The sequence below is a fragment of the Haemorhous mexicanus genome, chromosome 4 (genome assembly GCF_027477595.1).
Source record: "Haemorhous mexicanus isolate bHaeMex1 chromosome 4, bHaeMex1.pri, whole genome shotgun sequence".
Lineage (NCBI taxonomy): Eukaryota > Metazoa > Chordata > Aves > Passeriformes > Fringillidae > Haemorhous > Haemorhous mexicanus.
In genome coordinates, this window is record NC_082344.1 from 63,867,574 (window position 1) to 63,891,690 (window position 24,117).

A 24,117-nucleotide genomic window follows, 5' to 3' on the forward strand; every position below is an offset into this window, starting at 1 on the left:
TGGATTGCTGACACTATTAGTCAGGGGTCAGTAGACGTTTTCATTACAGTTGCCATTTTCTAAGACTTCATAAATGTCATTTTGATTCACACTGTGTTGAGACTTAGAGTGTAGGTTATCAACTTCCTGGCACTTTTGCCTCACCATAATAATCTATTTTTAAAGTTTTCAAACCACAGCAATTAAGATTTTTTTTTTCAGTCTGCTTCCAGTTGCACTCTGTAAGCTGTGGGAACTGAAAAAGCAGCAATTTTCAAACCTCATTTCTTCTCACACTCTAACAACACTGAAGCCTTTGGAGATGGAGTAGCAGAGAGCAGTATAAATCAGTGGAGGACTGTTGGAGCTGTGGAGACAGGGTTCTTAAGGTCTTGTGAGAGAAGTCTGAAATATGGGTAACTTTCCTTTGAATGTAGTACCACCCTCCAAGACACAGGTGTTGGGAAAGGAAATGCACTTTCCAGTAGATGGAAAACAACTGACAGCTGAGCCAATACAACTCACGAGGTTGTTGGAAAACTTTCACTGCTACCTTGTTATTCCCTCTCCTCCTCTCCTGCCATAGAGCAAATTAAGCTGTTTACTGAGCTCTGTTTCACTGTCAGGTAATGGATGTTCTATATGCATCTATGCTATAAGAAATTATACATTAAGAGTTTGTCAGCTAGACCTCCCTGCACACTAATCCCTAATTTAACACAGTTTTCCCTCAGGAAGAATGCTAAGTGTATTTGTTGTGACAAATAAGGATGCAGTCCTTGCCACTATTTATAGATGTCCTTGCAGCACATAATAGTTCTGTTTTGGTGACCCAGATGAATTTGTCTGTTTGGACTTCAGCTACTTGTTTTGCTTTGTAATATTTAGGAAACCTGCAGCAATTTGCTTTTTATAATGACTTTTTATTCTTTTTTTTTTTTTTTTTTTGCCCTTCTCATCCAGCTTTGCCTTGGGAGGGCAGAACATCTCAGGAACAGTAGAAAACCCTTCCATATAGGCTCAAGTCTTAGGAAAAGATAACATGGGCTGTAACACAGTGCTCAGGTCATGGACAGACTTCCCTGCTCACCCAGGAGAAATGGCTCTTGAAGTGGAGGACCAGTTCAAAGAAAAAAGTCTTATGCTTCTGTAGTCTGTGTTCTTGCTTATCCAGTCCTTATCAATCAGAAGTGCCAAATTTAACTTCAGCAGAGCAACCTTTAAAGAAACTTGCTGTTCTGTTTTAGATGAGTTATATGACACATGAGCTAAATACAGAATAAATAAGACACAAATCTCTTGCTATTCTCTCTATCAAAGCCAAAGAGCAGTATTTGAAATGGATCCCACTATTCCATATTTCTCCTATTTATTAGTAAAATTTATAATTTGATTAAAAGGATAGTAGGGCAACATAGGGATCTTTGGTTCAGTGGCTCTTGGGGATCTCTTGATGGTCTTAAATTGTATTAGGCTGAAGCATATAATTCCCAGAGAAAAATGGGTGCTTCTGCTGACCAGAAGAATTCCACTTACTTGGAAAATCCTTTTCACCCATTCCCAAAAAGAAGCTTCAATGTTGACTAGAGTCTAAATTCTGAGACTAACTGGTAAAATATTTTTCATGTCTATTAAAAAATACTATCTTGAGCAAAGAGTTGATAGACACCAGAAAATTAAATGAATTTATTTCAAATGCATGGCCTGAAAGCCTAAGTACTGGAGAAATTCTACAGTTTGTTGAATTTTGATTAGTTTGAAAATGTATTGAATTTGCATGACACACACAAAAAGTTATTTTTAATGTAGTCATTTACCTTAGTTACTGCTCTTGAAGTTTAGTCTTATACAGCTATTATCAAAAAAGGGAACATCAAAATTAGGTGAATTTAAATATGAACATAAATATTTCTTTCTATATGTGAACCAGTAAATAACATCAATTTCATTCTCTGAGTTTCAGATTTAGGCAAAATTTCATCAAAGCAGTAAAGATGTACGTATTCTTGTATACATGAAAAGAAAAACAAAGTCAAAATATTCAAATCCACAAAATTAATAGTTTATGTTTTAAATATGCAGTAAACCAAGCTATCAGAATTCAATTTTGCTTGTATTTCTTAGTATTCGCTTTGTGGTATTGAAAAAAAAAGCAAAGTACAGAAATATTTTCATAGTTTTCATTTGATTTAAATTGTTTTGGTTTACCTTGAAAAGATCAGAGGTAAATATATTGTTATATTTTATATATTTAATATAGATAATATTTTTATATATATTTACAAGCTGCTGCTTCCAAATATATATTTATCTTTGGTTGCAAGTGTTACTGTTTTGCAGATTTCTCTGTAGAGGCTTTGAAACTGCACTGAAAAATCATGTTTGAAGAGAAAAAAAACATCCCTCTACAGTTATTACAACCACAAAGGAGCTATAGGTGAGAAGTAGTTCATAACTATATTACCCCCTCTATAATTATAAGTGTGGCAATTAACTGAAAGCCAGAGTCAGCATTCCAGTTCATGACTCACAGCAAAGCTACCTGTAAAATTTTACAGAAATTCATTGAAAGAGCTCATATCAACTGTTAGGGAAAAAAATCTAATAAAAAAATTGATATTCAGAATGTTCTGTGTAATAACCCTGATGAGATAAAAATATACATAATTTTATCAGGAGTTTGGTAGAGAGAAAATGAAAAAACAACCAAACACAAAACCCCACAGTGAAAGAGTACCCATATTGACTATGAAAGAATATTCGAAATCTTGAAAAAGTTAAAAATTCAAGACATAACACTCAGCCAAGTATATCAAACAAATTCTCTTCTTCATTTTTCATGTCTAAACATGGTTTTACATTTCTCAGCTGCATGTTCAATTATATTTCAAAAGAGTACTCAGCCAAAGATTGAAGCATTGTTTTATCCATGCTGTCATGAGCACACCAACAAGCTCCAATTGCCCTGGTCAGCTGTAACCATCCTGATCTGTAATGAGCTTTTTCAAGAGTGTCTCCCCACCAAGGGCTGTGTCTGATGGTGCTGGAGGTCAGCTCTGACCCGTGTGTGACCGTGGATCAGGCTGCTGTGAAGGGCTGTGAGAGGGCTCCTCCCGGTCTCCCCCTGCAGCTGGGGCTGAGTGCAAGCTCAGGACCTGCACCTTGCTGTAGGGAGGGGTTGTGGGGACTTGCCTTGCACCAACCTCTCACTGACCTTGGCTCTGTTTTTACATCTCTTTCTTGCCCTTGGTCCAGAACTGTCATGGAATCCTAGAATGGTTTGGTCTGTAAAGGACATTAAAGATCCTCTTGTTCCAACCCTCTGCCTTTGGCAGGGACACCTTCCACTGGACCAGCTTGTTCAGGGCTCCATCCAGCTTGGCCTTGAACACTTCCAGAGATGGGGCATCCCCAGCTTCTTGGAGCAGCCTGTTCCAGTGCCTCGCCACCCTCACAGTAAAGAATTTCTTCCTAACAGCAAACTCAACTCTATTCTTTAGTCTTCACCTGTATTGCTGGCACCTGGCTATCCCTGTCCTGCTGGATGGCCCTGGTTTCCATCCCTGGAGCTTCTCTGCTGAGGCATGGTGGGACTGCATCCATGCCAATGAGGATCCCTTCTGTGACTCTCAGTTCCTGGCTCCCACGGCCCCATGGGATCATCTTGTGGTTGCAATGTCCTGGCAATAATGAGTGAAAGTGGATCATGCCAGCAATTTTGAAATGTGTAAGTATAAAAAACAATACAGGAACTTCCCATGATGGACACTTCAAACTCCTATCAGTTAACATTTTCTCATTAAAAAGATATTGGAGGAGAAAAAAAAAATCCTAAATCCCAAACTGTTCCTGTGTTGCTTTGAATTTGCCCTACTTGACTGTTTACATGTGGTACCTGAGAGGAATTGTGAGATGAACTTGATTGATGTTTCTAAAAAACAAAGTTGTGAAACCTGTTCTGAAGGCCTTCCCATAAAGAAGTGCAAGTTATTTAGTCATCATGCATGTTAAACATTCTCCAAAAAGACCATGAATGTAGCATATTCTCTTTAATTGATTTCTGTCTCATGTTTTAATTATTCTAAATCAAGCATGAATATCTGAACAGCTGATTAATTTCCCTCATTAAGAAATATTTTGATGGTCTGGACATTTTCGAGTGTGACATTTGGTTAAACTGAATGTAAACTTTAACTTTCTGTGAGGAATTACATTAGATCTGTGTTACAGTTTGAGCATTGAAGTATCATCTATTTCATCTTGTTCCATTCAATAAACTTTTTTTTCTGGATACTGGCACTGATTAACTATATGTAATTACAAGTGATAATGGGACTGTAGAGGTAGGTAAACAGTAACATGAGATTTGCTTAATGATTGGTTCTTTCTTCCCCTTAATTTCAAGGTAGTAAACAATGGTAGCAGCAGGTTCATTAAGAGAATCAGTACTTTTATGGACAGTTAAAAACTAATTGTAAAGGTGGCTGCATTCAAGTGAATGGTATCTCCTTTTTTTTCCTTCTTTTTTAATTAGAAGAAAAGCTAAGGATGTCAAGAGGAACCACATCCTTCAGACAGGAGCATCAATTTTAGAGGAACCACAAAGTTTTATATAATCAGAAGTTTAAGAACCAGAACACTTGCCTTACTGACATTGTTTACATGCAAAAAAAAAAAAAAAAAAACGCCTTGAAAAACTTCATTTTGTTTTATGGTTTTGCTTTGCTTTTCAGTTGCAGTTTCTAGCTATGATCTTCCTCTTTATTTTTTGGATGTAGAGTGTCATTTTAATTGTGTGTCTGTAAGACAAATAAAGAAATGAGGCTCCTGATTTTTCATGGAAAAGATGTATGTTCATAAAGAAAAAAATAAGTGTCTGTTGTGGGGGAATTGCTGCTTGTCACTGTCCTCACCCCTGTTCTAAATCTCAAAATTAAGAAAAAGACCCTTTTTTACTTTGTTTTTTGAGTATTTTCCTCATTATCTCTAACTTTCTATCTGTACAAATAAGTTTACAGCAAAGGACTTGAGGAATATTAGTGCTGAGCAGAAAAGAGCAATTGAATTAAATAAACAAGATTTTTTGGTTACTGAAGGTGAATACAAATTAAAATTTCAACCCCATCACACATTCCAGTATTTCTTCATTTAATCACAGACAGAAATAAGTGGCAAATATATTCAGATTTTCACAGAAGGGAAATTTTTTAAATTCATGCTTTCAACTGTTAAAATTCATCTGATTAGGAAAAAAAAAGGTGTCAAAAGTTCTCAGAGGAGATAAAGTCCATCAAAAGTTTGATCCTTCTTTTCCAAACGTCAAAATATTATTTTCTTCAGTGTGCTTACTCCAATACAAATATAATGTGGTACAGACAATAAAATAAAATAAAATAACTAACTAGTAACAAAGTAAAAACAAAGCACTGCATGTACAGTTCTTTGCCTAAGGAGACAATGACAGAGAGAATGGATAAGACACAACTAAAATTACTTAGAGTGTTTAATGCATTTCTGTAATCTGCTCTCACATGATATCAGTGGGGACACTGCAAGAACCTTTAAAGTAAAGCATTTTTGCTTTTTATTCTTGCACCAAATTGGAAAATCATGTTTGTTTTTCATTTGTTATATAGATTTTCCTATGGCTGTGTCTGTATAAGCAAATAGCCTGATGCAGAAAGAAGAGATCAGTGCATCAAAGAAATTGGTACTCAGGATCTCATACCCACACTGCATGTGGCTGGAGAGTTTTACTGAATTTCAACAGGTCCCTCACATCCTAAATGTTTCCAGCACATGTTTTTTTAAGAACAGTGGCAGTGGATCTCTGCGCACCTGGCCACTGGAAGGAATCTACCTTCTGTGCACTGAAACCTTCTGTGACCCAAACCAATGTGTGGATACAACAGGGAGATTAACTTCACAACTTCAGTTCTGCTCTCCACCAAAATGCCACTTTAAACACAGCATGTGTCAGATGAACTGCCTTCAAGTTGTTAACTGGAGTACATGTCCTCATGATCTCACTTTTAGCAATGCACCACAAGCCTAAGAGTTGTGCACAGCAGCATTTTGAGTAGGGGAGGCCCACAGTGAATCATGGGTGACACATCTCAATCTGAAGAGCACAGCTAGATAACACAGTAGCTGTCTGATCACACGGGAACCACTAAACTTCAGCAAATTGTAATGTTTCAGATGGCATCTATCCTGAAATAATTTTGCTTTATTTCTTTATGGGAAATTACAGACCTCAAAAATTAACACTTTCAAAAGTTTTAGGAGAACTAGTAAGCACAAGTTCTAAAATTGTTGCCTTTAAATTAGCTATTAATATTTTTGAAAAAGATCTTGGATCTTGGTAGCATTAAGATAAGCAGGATGGTAGAGGAACAACAGATGTTTATTTTAGGTCAGATACTAACATTTTTAGAGGCCAAAGTGTACTATGACTAATGCTATTTGTGATTAAATGCACAAAGTTGAAATCCAGATGTCTGCTCAGCTATTAAATAGACCTGCAGTACTTAATTAGGTGCTGGTTTCAACCACAAAGTTTTCCATGCTTGTATTTATTGTGCTAAGTTATGGTCATGAGCCTTATAGAACTATTAGAAAGCAAATGAAGCTTATAGAGATGGTGGAGGGTCTAGAGTGGAAGCCATATGAGGAGCAGCTCAGGTCTCGTGGTCTGTTCAGCCTGGAGAAGAGTGGACTCTGGGGAGATCCCATTGCACCCTGCAGCTTTCTCACGAGGGGAAGCAGAGGAGCAGACACTGATCCCTTCTCTGTGTGACCAGTGACAGGACCTGAGCACATGTCAGAAAACTGTGTCCAGATATTAGGAACACTGGAAGACACTCCCCAGGGAAGTGGTCATAGCTCCAAGCCTGACAGAGTTCCAGAAGTGTTTGCACAATGCTCCTGGGGCTGTCCTGTGCAGGACCAGGAGTTGGACTTTGATGATCCTTGTGGGTCCCTTCCATTTCTGGATATTCTATGATTCTATGCTATGGTTATTTCTTAAAACCAAGAAAGGAGAATTAAACTAATAGTACTAAATGTACAGCTACCAAATGCTTAGGGCAATCACCTGTGAAATGGGAGACCCAAAATGTGTGTCCAGCTATCTCAGAAGGGTTTCCACTGCCCACATGTTCCCAGAAGGATAGTTTAACCTAGGAAATAGCCATCCTACATTAAGTCTCTGAAAGTCACAGCAAAGAATGCAGCAAACAGAAGAAATCACACACCCAAAATACAAGGAAAAGGTAGTATTTTGCAGCTTAGTGATACAAAAACATTCAGCTGGAAAAGTGGGACTAAGGATTGTTTGTGTTATGTGAGACAAGTACTGGAAAACTTTAATAAGAAACAAGTAAAAAGGAAAAAAAATTACTACTTAATTATTTGAAAAAAATAGTCAGAAAATGAAAATTCAGACCCAGATTCAGAGTGGACAGAATTGCTGTTGCCATGAGTAACATAGCTCATCTGAGGGACAGGGATTGGATTTATTTGTATCCCTATGTGTCCTGGTAACTAAGCCATTCTCCCGATGGAGAGAAAAGATTGCTGGACAGAGATTCACTTGACCACCTATAATCTTCCCAAAAGAGATTAGATCAGTTTCATCCCACAACAATCTTGACTATAGATGGACACTATATCAGATAAAGGTATCTCAAATAAGATGAGAGAAGTTACTTTGGTAACTAGGTGTCCCCAGGAAATTGTGATGGCAGTAGGGGCCTAAATCTGAGACTTAAAATTGTCATTTGGGTACTTAGAAAAGATACTCTACTACATTAGGCACCTCAGCCTTTTATTAGATAAAGGTCTTATTGATGATGCAGGCAAGAGATAAATCCAATTTCTTCTTACAGTTTTCTTCCTTGGTTAGCAATAACCCAGCCTACGAGGGACACTTGTAGCACTTAGAAGCACAACAAAGGAAATAAAACATAGTTTAAGTGCAGAGACATTTTAAAATGTTAAGTGCTACAGTGCTGTGAGTTGCACAATTATTAGAATTAAGCCACTTAATAAGGTAGCAGTTCTGATTACGTGCATCAGCTACCTCTGTGTATTGTAAATCTGGAAATAGGTTAGAAATGACAATTTATTTTAAAGATGTTTCTATTTAAGTTAATGGTATGGAAAAATCTAAAAAATTTGTTCCATCAGAAGAATCATCTTAGCTTAATAGACACAAGAATTATTTTGCAAAAGGTTTTGAAAGTATCCCTTACAGCTGATTCATAAATAGAAAACAGAATATTGTAGAGTTTTATTCACCCTACACTTTCAAATTTACTAAATAGAGATAAACAGAATGGGCATGCTAAGATTTTTTTTTCTGATTAATTTTATGGCAATTCCAAGTGTTTCAGTTTTAAATTAATTGTTTGAATACAAAATTATGCAGCTTTATGATCCAGGAGATAAGAAGAGCTCTAAAGATGCCTCTGAGACTTGAAAGAGACAGCATTAGAAGCTCATTATTGCCGGCACATTTAACATGGTTAAAGTAGGGGAAAATAGCCATTAAGTTAATGTAATAGTTAACTGCATTAATTTGAAAAACTGCCCAGTGAAATGCTTACAGTGATGGTGTTGGGGTTTTGTTTGGCTTTTTGGTTGGTTTGTAGTTTTTTTTTTTTTTAATTCTGTAGCATCTTCAAATATTAGAGTCAAAACCATTTGAAGAGTAGTTATTTCCAAGCAACTGAACATAATGTTTATACTTGAAGAAATATTCAGTTTATAACTCAAATATGTGTCAGAGTATCAACATTTTCTAAAGAGAGAAAAGCAGATGTTAATATGCATAGAAGATTAATGAATTCAGGACTATTGGGTCGTAAAAACAAACAAAATAAGCTCTAACTCTCCTTTCCATTAGTCCCTTCATCCTCTGGGTCCTTTATTCCAAACTTTAAAAAGTAGTAGAACTTAATGAGAGTAACAGTACCTGTCTCCTAATTGCTTAAAACTCCAAAGTAAACATTACAAACTGTTGAAAAAAAAAAACAGGAGAGCAAAAAGGTAACACCTAAGTCCTAGAAAAGTTCACATTGAAGAAACATAATGATTGATATCATAGGATTAGATTTAATACACTTTATGTCTCCTAAAACGAAGTAATCAACGTCACAAAAGTAAAATGCAGAGTAATCCCCAAGACATATATATGGTTTACCACTTGCTTCAGAGTGGTTACAGAGTATGGTGCTATGTTTAATGTCCCCTCAAATTTTTTTTCATATCAATTATACAAACTTCAGATTTTTTTTTATTGCTGTTGCAGTTTTACCACTTTTTTGTTATCTTGTCACATTTTTGGTCTCAATAATTTCTTTGGTAACAGAACCCACTGTTCAACCACTTTGGAAAAAAAAAATATTCCCTAGATTTTCACTTCAAGTTACTTCCTGTGTTTTAAATTTGAGACAATGATCTACTGAGGTTCTACAACTCAAACTTTGTAAGGATCGTTGTAGATCCCAAGGGTTCTGGCTGCAGGTGGTGGCATTAGGTAGAAGTGAGGCAATACCTTTAAGACAATCAAGCTGAGGAATGTGGAGTACAACTGTCTCAAGAGACAACTTGCAGAAAGAGTAGCATTCACAGAATTTCACTGTCAGGGCGTATCCTTAAATGGGAGCATTAACTGGGTAACATAAAGTTTGGAGCTGCTTCCCATACACTGATGCCATACCCTGATGTATCACGCCGGAATTCACATCTGATAAAACCTGGACAGCTGATGTCACTCTCTGTTTTGGTGGACAGGACGTGTAGTGCAGATGGGTTGGGACTGAGCAAATAAACACTGGAATAAGACACTTGAGCAATTCAAGAAGTCATTGTCACTGATACTACCTCAAAGTAGAACTTCCCAAATCTCTTACCAAAGCAAGGAGTAAACTGGTCTGGGCCAGGTGAAAAAAAAAAAAAAAAAATTTGGGGACATTTGGCACCTGCTTTGTACCTGATCTTACACTGTGTATGCTGCTTCTGCCCAAGTGACTCTCAAGAAGCTTTTGGTGGCAGAAGAGGACAAGAAAAGATGAAGAAATTGCTCTGTTCTCAATCTCAGACATGGAATCAGCACATAGGAACTCCTAAATTGTAGGGCACAACAGTCCTTGTGGGAACAGAAAGCTGATGCAGATCTAGAAGAGAGCAGCAGAGCCAGCATCACTCAGGGTCACTGCTGGAAGCTTTCAGGCAGCCCACACAATACCTAATTTACACATTGTAACTGGGAAGAATGTGACTGTTATGCAGATCTCCTACTTTGTGGCTCCACACCATGGTGTTTGGGGAAGGAGAAATTCAGGCAAACTACTCTTCATTCTTCTTCAGTCGTTTTTCCTTCCCATTAGCCCTGACTACAGGATTACAGAGGTCATTGCTCCTCTACCCTCTCCCTAGGCAATGGTGGAAGGCTCAAGAGCTGCAAATATGACTTTGCAAAATTAGAAGTCTGGTCTGTATGGGGATCCAGTATCTACCCGAGGAAGACATTGCATGTCTGTGCTGTCCTTGTTACTAATCAGGCTTTGGCAGCCCTGGAAATGGGTGCCAAAACCCAGCTACTTCAAATTTGACGTGAGGAGGTAGAAGTAAAAGATGGAGAAAGACATCAGGAGTATTTTCCACCTCTACTTTTTGAAGTAAAATAAGCCTTAGAGTTCCTGAATCCCAGAGGGATTATGTTATGATTTAGCTCCAAACCCCACACCTGGTAAAATAAACTCAATGGGAATTTTTTCTAAAGACAGTGCAGTTACCTCAACTAGAACTTGTCAGAGATCATAAGTGAGTAGAAAATAAAGTGAAATTAAGAACTCAAACACTTTAGATTCCATTTGAAGGATAACTCTTCTACTACTAAATCAACTGGAAATCTATTGAGGCAAGAGCATCCTATAATTTACTGCTCCCAGTATCTACACTGTAAATTGCTTTTTTTCTTGTCTTGGCTACCTTAAACTCTACTGAATTTTCCTGACTTACTAATGCCTTCTTAAAGAAAAAAAATTTAGAGAAGAAACAAATAAAAAAAGTTTTAAATTATTTTGTATCTTCCACTGACAATTCAATATGTTCAAATATTTGTTTAACATTATTAAAGTCAGTTATGATTCCTTGTTTTCTTTTAAGAAATGTCCAGGCTACACCAAAAGCACTTTTGGTGAAGGTATATCTTTGGAATATATTTTTGAGACCAATTTAGCAATTTTCCAAAAGGGAGGAAGTGTTACCTACTATTCCATGTCAGTGAAGTGAATGCATGAACAAATGAAAATATCCTCTTCCTTTCTACTGTATTTCTTCTTCTCTCCTGAATTTCCTACACTGATTATCCAATTATATGACCTTAACTGACATGAAATTAAAAAGAAAGCGGAATAAGAAAGAGTAGCAAACAGCTTTTCATTTGTTGGCAAATTCACTTTGTTATCTCCAAAAGAAACATGAAATAGCTGATTCTCTGAGAGTCTTTACAATGAAATCTGATCAAAGTTTACGCCCTTCAAACAGGAGCAGAGCACTATTCCTATGTAAAATGTGTGCTCCAAAACCATTGCAGTTACACACAGCATGAAAGTTCCATGTTTACTTACAAGTAACAAATGGGTGTGCCTTGAAAGAACTTGTTTGTCCAGTCTAACCTTGAATATTTGGATGCCAAAAGGGCCCAAACAGGCATCTTCTTTTAGGTTTCATTCCCTTTAGACACAGATAAATAAGAGATCCCTTTTGGTATTTTGTGCCACTATAATAATACTGTGTACACCTACTGCAACTGTAAATTCTTCTAGTATATTCCACTGGCAATGATTTGTATTTGAATAGTTAGCCTGTTTTTTCTCTGACACTTTTTATGCCTCTTTCTTATTTTCTTTTCTGTCCATTTTCTTGAATATTGCTTGAAGAATGCCTACCGTGCAACTTACCATAGAGCAAAATAGCTGTGAGACCAGGCATTAGAGTCATTATGATCCCCATGCCTTCCATGAGTTTATTCCATGAAATATAAGCAACCTTCCATTTAATACAAAAATAGAGCTTTGATTTCTGTAACAACCTCAAGGGACCTTAGACTGGAATTCTGGGTTGTGAAATTCAGATTATTGGATTCCATACATCTTTGTTCCATACTTCCATACTGCTTCCATACTAATTAATTCTCTGCAGACTATAGAGTAACCACATAAACCAAAGAAAATGTTCTTTTGTAGTTTGCTCTACAAGAGCCCATTTTGTCAAATTCCTCTTTGCCCAAAGTGGTGGTCTAACCAGTCTCTTATCAATGGCTAGCAACAGTGAAATGTGAAAGCACATTCCATGTTTTCAAATCTCACAGCCTGCATAGATCAGCTTGCAAGGTGATGTTTCACAGATCAGCTGACATGCTATCAAAGAAGATGGCTGATCTTTTGAAGGAGGCTCATAAGTAAAAATTGCAATTAAGGATGAGAATTAAAAATCCATTACATAATTTAAACGTACTGATGATTGCTTCTTGCCTTACAAAAGGTTATATTATTATCTCTTCAATTAATGCAATTTTTATTAGCAGAGAATATAAGGCTCCCCAAGAGTTGGACAGAGCAAAATGAATGTGGATCTTTTTAAACTTAAGTACCTGCAAAATGCCATTAACTGATTTAAATTTGACACTCAATTAGCCACTCTGATGTTATAAGTGCTTTTAGTATTTGGAAGAAAAACATCTCAGCCACTAATTTTGAATTGAAAATAGGTTTAATTTAGTTGATTCTAAACTTTTTCTGCCGGAATAGAAAGGTTTTTATAATGAACAATAGGGATTCTGAGAGCAGTTACCATGAGTCAGACTGGGACTATGTCACATTTTCTTAAGCATGCTTAACACTCCCTAGTTATAAAAAAAAAAAGTTTTCACTTTGATATAATTTTGCCAAATTTTAACAATTTCTCATGAAAAATTTTACTCCAGGTGTATGTCTACGGACCATCATTTCCTTATCCCTGAAAAAGTCAGTTAAGTAGTTCAATATATGGCTTTACAGTGTTAAAAATGCAATTCAGCTTAGAGCATTTCATGTGTCCACAGAACAGCTTTCATTGACTTCACTTACAGCTGTGTGTACCCTGCACCTGTGCAAACCAGACTCCAGAGTGTGCCCAGAAAATTGAGGAAAACATGCAATTCAACCACCTGTGAAAAATTTAACAGCTTGATCCCCAAATAAAAGTCAAAAATACATAGTACTTTCTATGCCTTCTTGTTGAAGTATCACTATTAATGTAAATTAGAAGTGAGAGATGGGCATGTGTTCTCCTAATTATTTGAGTGTTATTCCAGGGGAACAAATGGGTTCTGTGAGTGGAACAAGAAATGTGTTAATTCTCCATTTACACTGACTTTGAAGGTGACTTATTTCCTGTGTGATGCACCTGTATTTCCACTATAGCTACCTTGGAAGAACACTGCAATGGGATACAGCAGATATTTTTACACTGTGCAACAAAACCTGAGTTACATGAAATTATCAGTGTTTTCAGCTGAAGGCTTGATGCAGTAAAGACAAATCAGTATGCCACCACTAAACCCCACTGCCAAAAGTTCTACTTGCCATAAGTGCCTCTTTCTGAGACTTTACAGGCTTTGCTGCTGGGTATCTGACTCATTATGAACAAAGAAAGTTGTGCCAACAGAACTTTATAACAGAGACAAAGCTTTTGAAAGACTTGGACTCATTCATGCAGTCATTTAAATGAGCCTTGTTTTCGTCAAGGCTGCAAGCTTTTCCTTTTGTGATATATAATTTCAAGGGATCAATGAAGTGTTTGCTTTATGAAGAGAGGCACCTCCTTTCTTTCTGATATTTCAGTTTAAACTATTTCATCCCTTGCTGTGATTGCTCCTTATAAGGCAGCAGAACAAAACAAATTTTTACTTGTCTTGTAAATGACTTTCAGTTCTCATCACTATTTTGTCACAAAAATACATTCATTTGGTGCAATTTTCCACTTTTCTTAAATTTATTATTGTGACCCAGAGAGTAACAAGGACACATGATTACCTATTGAAATTGCAAGACTGATGAAAATGCACATAACTTTCATAGAACTCCCAATAATGTATTTTCAAAACAGTAACCCTCAACTTCTGTTTCTAGGGGATTTTTTTTTTTTTTTTTTTTTTTTTTTTTTTTTGCCAAGACATCCAGTGCTACAAGGTTTCACCATTGTACCACAGGGGTCTGTACCACCTACAGGCAAAACACTGCATTGCCTCAAAGAAAGATATTTTTCTATTTGTTCATAAAGCAGGCTTTGTTCCTTGGTGGAAAATGCATTGCAAATGTGCCTATTTAACAGGATAATTTATATATTCTATCTCAGTGGGACAGTATGATATGTCACTCTTTCTTTTGTTTCCATTTTGGATTTTTTTTACAGAACTTAGTTAAACTTGGCCAAATCCCACATGAAGTAATCTGTGATGACCCCAGAGACACTGAAGCTCTTAAGAGCAAAGCTCTTTTCAGCTGACTGTTAAATTAAAATATTCAAACTTGCCAAATCCAGTAACCCCACAGTGGCAGAGCTGCTGTACTGGTGTGTCCCCTTGTCCAGCCACAGCGAGGCTGAGCATGTAGATGTGCACACATGGGCACCCTTGCATGGAACACACGTGCATGTGCACACACAGCCACACAGGACAACATGGGGAGAAAAATCTGCACTCAGGCAAATGCCAACAGCACCAGAATACAGAGTCCCTCACCCAGTAAAATAGGTAGAAATGGAGTTTGATGAGAACACAGGACAGACTGCAGTGATTAGGCACAGGGAATGATCTGACAAGTGCCATCTAAGATGCCACTGGCCCCTTTTATTCCTATCCCTCTGTTTCCATGCTTGTTCCTTTGTAGAGCATGCTGGTTTCTCCATTCTGTGCCTTGGGTTCTTCCCTAAACATCTCATAATGAGGTCTTGTATAATCCTAACATGCTCTTCCACAGCATCCCACAATGACCCCCCAACTTGGTAGGCAGTAACCTCCTCACCTCATCTCCTCACTAGAACCTGTGAAGTGATCCAGACAGCTCTCCCAGTGACAAATGGTGATGAGTGCCATCCCCAAAGCACTGATGGCTGTCCTCTGACAGCCTTGGGAGGAGCCAGGACAGGGGCTCATTTTTTCTAAGTTTATTGTGATTCTCTCTCTTCACAGTGTGAGTCTCTGCATCTTAGTGTTTGTTGGACATGAGCTTTTAGTAATATAACCTAACACACACTGGCACATTCTTCAGAGAAAGTGGATGGCTTCTGGGCAGTGATCTGTGTGGAAGTTCAAAGTGGCTTAAATGCAATTTTGACAATAATGACATGTTATAGTGCATTTGTGTTCAGCCACCTCTTTGATGACTGGAAGTACTACAGTAATGCTTATATATTCCTAAAACTGAATGGGAATTTATCCTCCTTAGACAGGATATGTAGCAATATCTGAATAGTTTCAGTTTACAATGTACCACATTAAAATACAATTTTGTTTTGCTTGATATAGTGGTGTCTAAGCTCAATATAAGAGAATGTATTTATGTCTCATTTCCTTGCCCATGCCAAAAGAGTACAAAACCTTGGGGGGAAGAAGACCAGACATTTGAAGGCATTAAACATTTTACCCCTCCCAGTCTGATTTGCCATGAAGTAGGATTCAACATAAATCTGTAATAAATTCCTCTGCAAGTGTGTGTGTATATATATAATATTAGTTCTTATAATCTTTGTTTTCACTTACTTGAACTAAGCCAAATGAGTTGTGCAAACAGCATTGCTGTGTCATTAGAGGAAGAATCTGTGTCAAGTGGGAAGGGCTATCAGCCTGGCATTAGGACTTCAGAGGAGCACCAGCAGAAGGTTCTGGTGATGCCTAGCATGTCCCAGCCACTGGACCATCAAGGCTGTTGTCTCTTTTCCCAGGGTTCTTCAGAATGTGTCAGGTTCAGCTTCTTTCCTCACTGTCCTGCCATGGATGAATTCCTTAGGCTGACCCCTCTGATTGATAAGCATGGGATTGATCTTAAGAGGCAAATGCCAAATCTTCAGGGTCAATCCTTATCACCATACACAGAAGGAGAATGCAACCTCTCTGAAATAATTCAACACTTAAAGAATAAAATGAAAAAACCCTCAGAATTCTTTAAGAGGTACCTGACTATACTTGAAAACAGGTACAGATAAACCAAACAAAAATGTGTCATGATGTAAAATCATCATCCTAGGATCTACTGGTTAGTGACAGTCATGTTAAATTATCTTCTGTCATGCTTTCTCTAAGTGGAGCCTAGTCATTGACATATCCTGTCCTTGGCTTCCCCCCTCTGAAGTAAATACAGACTGAAATGACTGTATTGATTTTACATTTTCTTTCTTAGTTAGAATTACTTTAGTAAGTGCATGCTCTCTCCCTGAGTTTTCTACAATCTCCAGTCCTAATGACTGATTTAATTAAGCAAACTGCTCATTTCTTACCTACAGAAATACAGTTTTGTTTCACAGAAATTTTCTTTTTTCATTCCATTTAAAGATGCCTTTGAAATTCTCCATTCTACCAGTGAAACTTCACACACAGAAATGTGTTTTTGATTGTAAATCTGCCTAGTTACAGATGCAGTGCAGCATATTCTGGCAGATAAATGGGTCTTTCCAGACTGCATTTTCTCATCACAGATTTAAGCACCTAAGTTTTCCAGAAAGCTGCATGTTTATCATGCAAATCCATAAATGAGGACAAAGAACATGTCTCTTTACCACGCCTTGTCAAAGAGTAGATATGAAGTTGAAGAAAAAAAAATCATTTGGGGTGTTTGACTTAGATGACCCTTGGAGACAGCTTGCTGAGATCTGGAGAAATGCTGGTAACAGTCTCTGTTATCCTGCAATGTAAAAACAAGTTCTGCTATTAGAACCTATCTGTAAAAATGCTGGGCTGTTCAGTGCTGGATCCTTGCTGGCTTTAGGAAAGTACTGCAGGCACAAGAGACTTGCAGAAGAAATCAGGCACACAGATGAAGCCTGGTTAGACAGCTTACTTCTTTTAATCCTTGATAAGATTGGAAATTCCTCCATTACAATTTTAGAATACTGTGCATTCCTTTAAAAAGCAGGTCTGTGTGTCAGGGCCAAAGAAATTTTAAAATGGTATTAAAGTAGAAGTCTTTATACAAGGTCATGTATTTCAATTATGGAGAAAGATGTCCCAGAGGGAATATAGTAATATCTACCAGCAAAAAGGTTTTTGCTGCTTTATTCCACTACTGGTTTGCAGAGGATCCCTGTTGCCCTGGCCAGTACCAGAGTCAGTGTGGGTCAGCAATGGTCCCCTAAAGCAACATTTTGATGTCCCAACATGGGTGAGAATGATGCAAATTTGCCCCTGCAGCTGAAACAAGGAAGACTTATGGAAGAATAAATGTTTCTGTACTGCTTCTGCCAGGTCACTTCTGCTGTGTTTGGTTGGCACAGCCAGCAGTAAGCTTGTGTGATGGTTTCTGTTTGGTTTGAAGTGGAGATCCCTCCCTAATCAGTACCCAAATGAAAACATCAGTTCTTTCCACACAGAATGCTGCACTACCTTCAGGGATAGCCTGGGAGAGTCAAGGATGCACTTTGTAATCCTTTGCCTCTAGTCTAGTGTTATGTACTATTATAGTAATATTTCAATTGCCTTGTCAAAGGAAAAAGGTGCTTTGCACACAATTCTTACAATCTTTTTCTGTGGAGAGAAGTTTCTCCTTTTCTACTAATATCAGAAAATATGATCTGTCCATCCATCAAATTTTCAGACACTAACTACATGGCAGATTAACAGATTTTGTTCAAATGAATTTTAGGGAAGATGAATAAATCCTTTTAAAAAAAGATGGTGACACCTGCCCACAGTACCATTTGGTCCAATTCCAAATCTGATGTATCTATTTGAAGTTCTTCCTAGGTTTTCTGGAGCAATATGGAGTTGAATTTGGCCCTATCTATAGCAAATGACTTGCTATTTTACTATGACAATTTGGGGATAGTGCATATTGATCCTTCTACTGTAAGTGGTACAGGCTCCATTTTAATTAGGTTATTCTGGTAGCAGTACACCAAATATTACAGTTTTTACAATAAAATCATGTTTAAATTATTAATTATTGCATTATTACCTTAATAAATGCTGAAGGTACAATAAAATTGTGATTAAAGGTGCATTATGAGAAGAAAATTATAGCATCTTTTAAGTCCTGGTGTTTACTGCTAGGCAATGATATTACTGCTATGACACACTTACAGCATTTTCAGCCATCAGCATTAAGCTACCATTTAGCCAGTTACCAGTTTATTTTGAGATAGTTCTCTGTTGTTAAGCAGAAAACAGAATCAATGTGCAGAATGCAGTGCTTTGGAGGGGGGAAAGCTTTGGGCTTAAGTTTCTCAAATATCATAACAAATCTCAAATATCAGCCATGTTTCTTGGAGCTGATGTAACAGCCAAAACAATGAACAAAAGGAATGAACTCTTCCACAGGTGAAGACAGAGATCTGATGTCAGAGGATTCTGCCCCAAGATGAAGAGTCTTGAGGTGATGGACAGCATTGGCTGAAGTATTCCTATTTTAACAGTAGCACTATTAAAAGTAATACACAAGCTTTTAGTACTCTACTTACCTGGAGTTCCCCACTATAAGAAGAGACTGCAAGACATTTTTCATGTTGTTGCCCAATATGTCTTCATCACATACATTCTGATTAAAATGAAGAGAGAAGTTCTATTGGGACACAATGATGAGTCTGATTACCAGTGTAACTTGAGCTGGTGTAGCTTTGGTAATTAGATTTGCAGCACCATCTAAATTTTTTTGCAAACTTTTTTTTTTAGAGAAAGAAAAAAAAAGAGAGAAAAAGAGAGACCTTCTATACCGACACAAAAACAAAGAAAGCTTGCAATTTATTCTTCATTAATATTCTATCTTACTGTATCAGTTCTGATGCTTATCTGATTCCTGGCAATTCTGTTAAACAGTGCTAAAAGAGATTTAAACATTGTGTTTGCTGTTTGTGGAAAGTTCTTAATTTTAAGAAAAAAAATATTACAGTTCCACTATTAGTTTTTATGAAAAGGATATTCACATCTGACCCAACAGTGCAGAGCATAGGGTACTGCATGGAGGCTTTTCCTAGCTCTCAGCAAGATGAAACAAACCTGTGAAGTGAGCAGTCCAACTCTGTTACCTTAGAGCTCTAAACACCAATTAACCCTGGGGTTTAGCTCGTATTTCTTCCTTCTCTGTTGTCATTTATATTGCAGTTACAAACTTAATTAGATAATCTATCTGGATGTTTCGTGTTTCTATTTAAAATGACAGATTCTCTTGGATAAGGTGATAAAAAAGTCACATATGTGGGAGCTGTAATGACAACGATGTGGAATTTCTTTTAGCTTTGAGTGATGGTGAGAATTTATCTTCTAAGAGACAGATATAATTTTCTAGCCACAGTTTGTTTTCTCTGTTGCACATCAGTGTTTGCAGCTGTCCTGCATTTCTCTTCACCATATGCCAAGTATAAGGTCCTTTTCTATCAACATATCACACTTGCTTAGTATATTTAAAATTAGTTGAGAATTAATGAGCTTGGTGTATGTTGCCACATTTTGTCTTTTCTGCTCCTAATATTTCTCAAATGCATAAAGTAGACAGGTTTGATGGGAGTTAGGAAGTTACCCTAGGTTGAAGTAATGCTTTCATCCATATAATATCATAGAATAGAATCATAGAATACCCTGAGCTGGAAGGGACACACAAGGATCATGGAATCCAGCTCTTGGTCCTGCACAGGGCAGCCCCAAAAATAACACCATGTGCCTGAGGTCAGCGTCCAAACCCTTCTTGAACTGTGAGTTAACTGTAAAATGTTACACACACACCTCAGTTACATACTGTTCACAAGAAATTATGCTGTAAGCCAGGAACAACACCATATATTTTCATTTCTTGACACCTGGTCTACAAATATGTATTTAGTCAGATTTCCTTTAGACAGAGAAGTCCTTGAACATAAGCATTTAGGAAACTATGAAATTTTAATGGCTATAATCTCCAATGCATAAATTATCTGAATATATGAAATTTCATATTGATACCGAATTAGTCAAGCAGTGCTGAAAAACCTTTCCTTTTCTCCTTCCCTTCCCAACTGTCCTAAACCAAGTTTCTTTTCATAGCCCAGACTCCCTGCTCTGGGTGAGGATAATAAAAGGTCATTTGCTGCATGGAGTATAAAATTTTTTGCTTGTTGCACATAAATTGCAGGTGCACATATATATATATAGAAGGAGAACTTGCCCAAATATATATATACATTTTATGCTGAACTTAGCCAAATTTGTCTGAGTGTGAGCCTGTTACTGGGTTGCTTGATGCTCCCAGCTTCAGAGGAGTAAAAAGTCACCAAGATTTCTCTATTTTCTTACATTCTCCCATTGTCCAGACATAGCTGAACTATCAGGACCTTCCTAAAAAAATTAAAATACACCAACATATTAATTAGAGCCAAGATAATAACCTATATCTGCAGTTAGGACAATAGTCTGGGCAAGGCAACAAAGGCTTATTCTGCCTTCTCTAGAGAAATGCCAGATCAAACTTTAAGGAATTAAACACAACAGATGGCTTCTATGACTAAGACCAGCTCTCTAAGCAACATGGGTTAGAAATACACTTATTAAACAGAATTACTTGCATTTTGGAGTCAGAGACAGATACTTTGGTATATCTCTCTTCCTATGTAAGTGTCTGAAAGGTTTTATTTTTGTTCCAGAACAGAACAAAAATACAATTCTAAAGTTCTTTTGATACAAAATTTTCATCCTCCTCAGTCTAGTGCCAGATACTTCCTGAGAATATGTGCTTTTAATCTCTCTACATCAGTCGAATTAACTTTGACACATAACAATCTGTGGCTCTCAGAAATAACACCTAAGGAATAAATCTTTCACACTGGTCCAAATGTTTAGGAGTTTAGAAGGAAGTAATTGCCTAGGCTATTTCACTAAGCAACCAAAGAGACTGAAGTGCAGAAATTTTCTCTTTACATCCTCAGAAAACAGTCAAGGTATGCAGAATGTAAAGAAACACCTCTTCTGTTCTCACTGCTGCATAAATGAAGATGCAATTGAATGGGGTAATTTTAGTAAATTCTGGAAGATTAAATGAAGGCAATCATAGAATGAGTGGTGCTCTTTTGTATACAAAACACTAAGAACAATCTGCTGTCCAAGATGTAAAGTTTTCTTATGAACATACTTCATTGTGCCCAAGAGCTGAATAGTTTGTTACAAGCCTGCAGATCAGCATCTCTGTAGTCCACCAACAGCTGTATCATTGAATCACATCTATAAAAGGGATCAGATGTAAATAACGAAACAGGACTTACCCATGACCTTCCACAGCTATTGAAAAGTGTAAGGAAATATTACTTTAAGCCATAAATGTACAGTAGAGATAATGCCAAGAGAATTAAACAACCATCTGGTGTAATTATTCATGTTCTCTAAAAATAGTTTGCATGTGAATGTGGCACCATATTTCCCTATATAATTTAGAGGTTTGAATCTAAAGGAAAATTACAGAAAATCACAGGAAATAAAGACTACTCTCTCTCTCTCTCTCTTTTTTTTTTTTTTTTTTTTTTTAATGCAGATTAACACATTCTCTTCTAAATAACAAGGCACAGGGAAAAATGCAGGGAGTGGGGGTGAATGGTGAGAGAGGAGTGTAGTATTTGTACTTCTAAAGCAGACCTACATGTGACAGCCCATCTGAATTCATAATAATTTTTCCTTTATGTGCTGGGGTTTTCATGATACTTTGTAATACAGATATTTTTGGATTGTACAGTTATCAAGTGAGGAATTGCATGAAGATTTTGGTGGCTGCTATTCTAAATATATGATGTAAAAATGTGTTTGATGTAATACAAATGTTAATAAATGAGATTTTTGTCATAGAAATAAATCAGTCATCTCTAAGGAGGGCTAATTTGTGTATAAAAGACCATTTCTTTTCCCTGCTGCAAGAACCTACCAACATTTCTAGGAGCATCAGGCAGTTATAGGAGCTTCAGCAGTCTCCAAACACTGGCCAAAATTCTTCAGCAAGCCACAGACTGAGCTGTGTTTGAATACTGCATTCCAACAACTCAAAACCAAATTAAGTTCATAGCAACCTGTCCAAGGACAAACTGCAGAAATTGTTCTCTCCACTCTTAATTACACATTTGTCTTCTGTTACAACAGGAAAAAAAATCTATTCATAATACAGGCAGCACTATAAAATTGTAAATTCTGTTGGGCAACTTGAGTAAAATTCAGCAGAAGCATTTTTCAGTGATAATACGTGACTAATGCACATCAGTAATGAATTTACAGAGAATGTGAAATTACTGCTCTTCACTAAGATAAGATGACCAGAATCACCACAAATGAGTATACGAACATGTGTGGAGAGAATGAATGGATGCTGATTGCAAAATAAATACCTGCAGTAGGTGTTGTTTGCTGTGTCATTTCCCAAGACTGCATGTGTGCAGGAGATCATACACTGTGTGCTCTGGGAGCCAAGTTTCCTATACAAATATGGGCAACAGAAATGTGGGCTTAGCTATAACTCTTCCATATCAGATGGAGAGTTGGACCCCTGTGTGTAAAAAAACTCAGTAAAATATTGTCTCAGACAAAAATTTTGGAATTAAAACTACCACAGGAGGCAAGAGCAGACAGGAAAATCACAAGCAGACATTCTCTTGCTGCATTTTATTTTATGAAAGTTCTGTTTGCTTCAGTCAGGCTTCAGGAGACACAATTGCACTTAAAGTCAATTCTCCATTCCTTCTTCTAACTTTCAGTGATCTTCTAAAGTTTAGCATTTTGGTTTCAATACTCTCAGAATCCTATTCAATAGGATATTCAACAGTGTATTCCTTCTTAAATCAACTAAGCAGAAAAGAAGAATAAGTAGGCAGCAGGATAGAAGAGTTAGGAGAAGGAAGAGCTTAGCTTGTCAAAGTCATGTTCCTAGGAATTTCTTTAGTTGTCAGTACAGACTTTCCACACTACTAGAAAGAGAAGGAGAATAAAGATTGACACTAAAATGGATAGTAACAGTACTTTTATGATTTATTCTCCCAAAGTCAAGTTGTTATAAATGCATCTTCACACCTACTTATATCAAAATAATATTTTTGTATCATGATGGTCTCTTGGTTTTCTCTGTTTTTTGTTTTTTGGGTTTTTTTTTTTTTTTTACTGAGGAATGAATTCAAACTAATTAAAGAAATTCCATCGTGTTTTTTTTCCTGTCAAGTGCTTGACTAAGACCAAAGCTCAGCAGATAGCCTTTCTGTGGATTAATACAAGGGCTGTATACACACGTAAAATGAGTAAGGGTCAATAATTCCTATCTTGTCTTCACTTCTTACAATGTTCTGTATTATTTTCTTATAAATATATTCATTAGCTTCTAAGGGTAGGCTTTTTAACATATGCAGTATATATAGTAGAAATATCTATATAAAAAATAGAAGACTATTATAGAAGTCTTGTATATATTTCACTAACATTTTAAACAGCTTCTTTAGCCAACAGCATTCCTTCATGTAGTACCAAACATTTGCTTTTTAGACATGATTTCTACCTCAGGAAAAAAATGGTTTGAAAGCAATGTTTTTTTTTACAAAGATAGAGTACTGTATCAAAAGTAATTTCAGGGAATTCTGTCTGATGAACAAATGGATTTATTATAAGAACAGGAAAATAAAACAGTAATAAAAGTAAATATCATCTTGTCCACATCCTTCTTTTCAAGGCAAAATCTCCACATACTCATATGTTAATCCTACCAAAAAAATGGATATTAAACATCTATATATACTAATAACTCTCTAGAGACATGGAAGAAATCAGGAATGGTGGGAAAATATTTTCCATACATAACCTGGTGCTTGCATTCATCTAACTCCTGTTTCAATTCAGCACATTAATCATGTCTTTCTCTTGAAATGCTTAAGATGACAAATCCTTTTTCA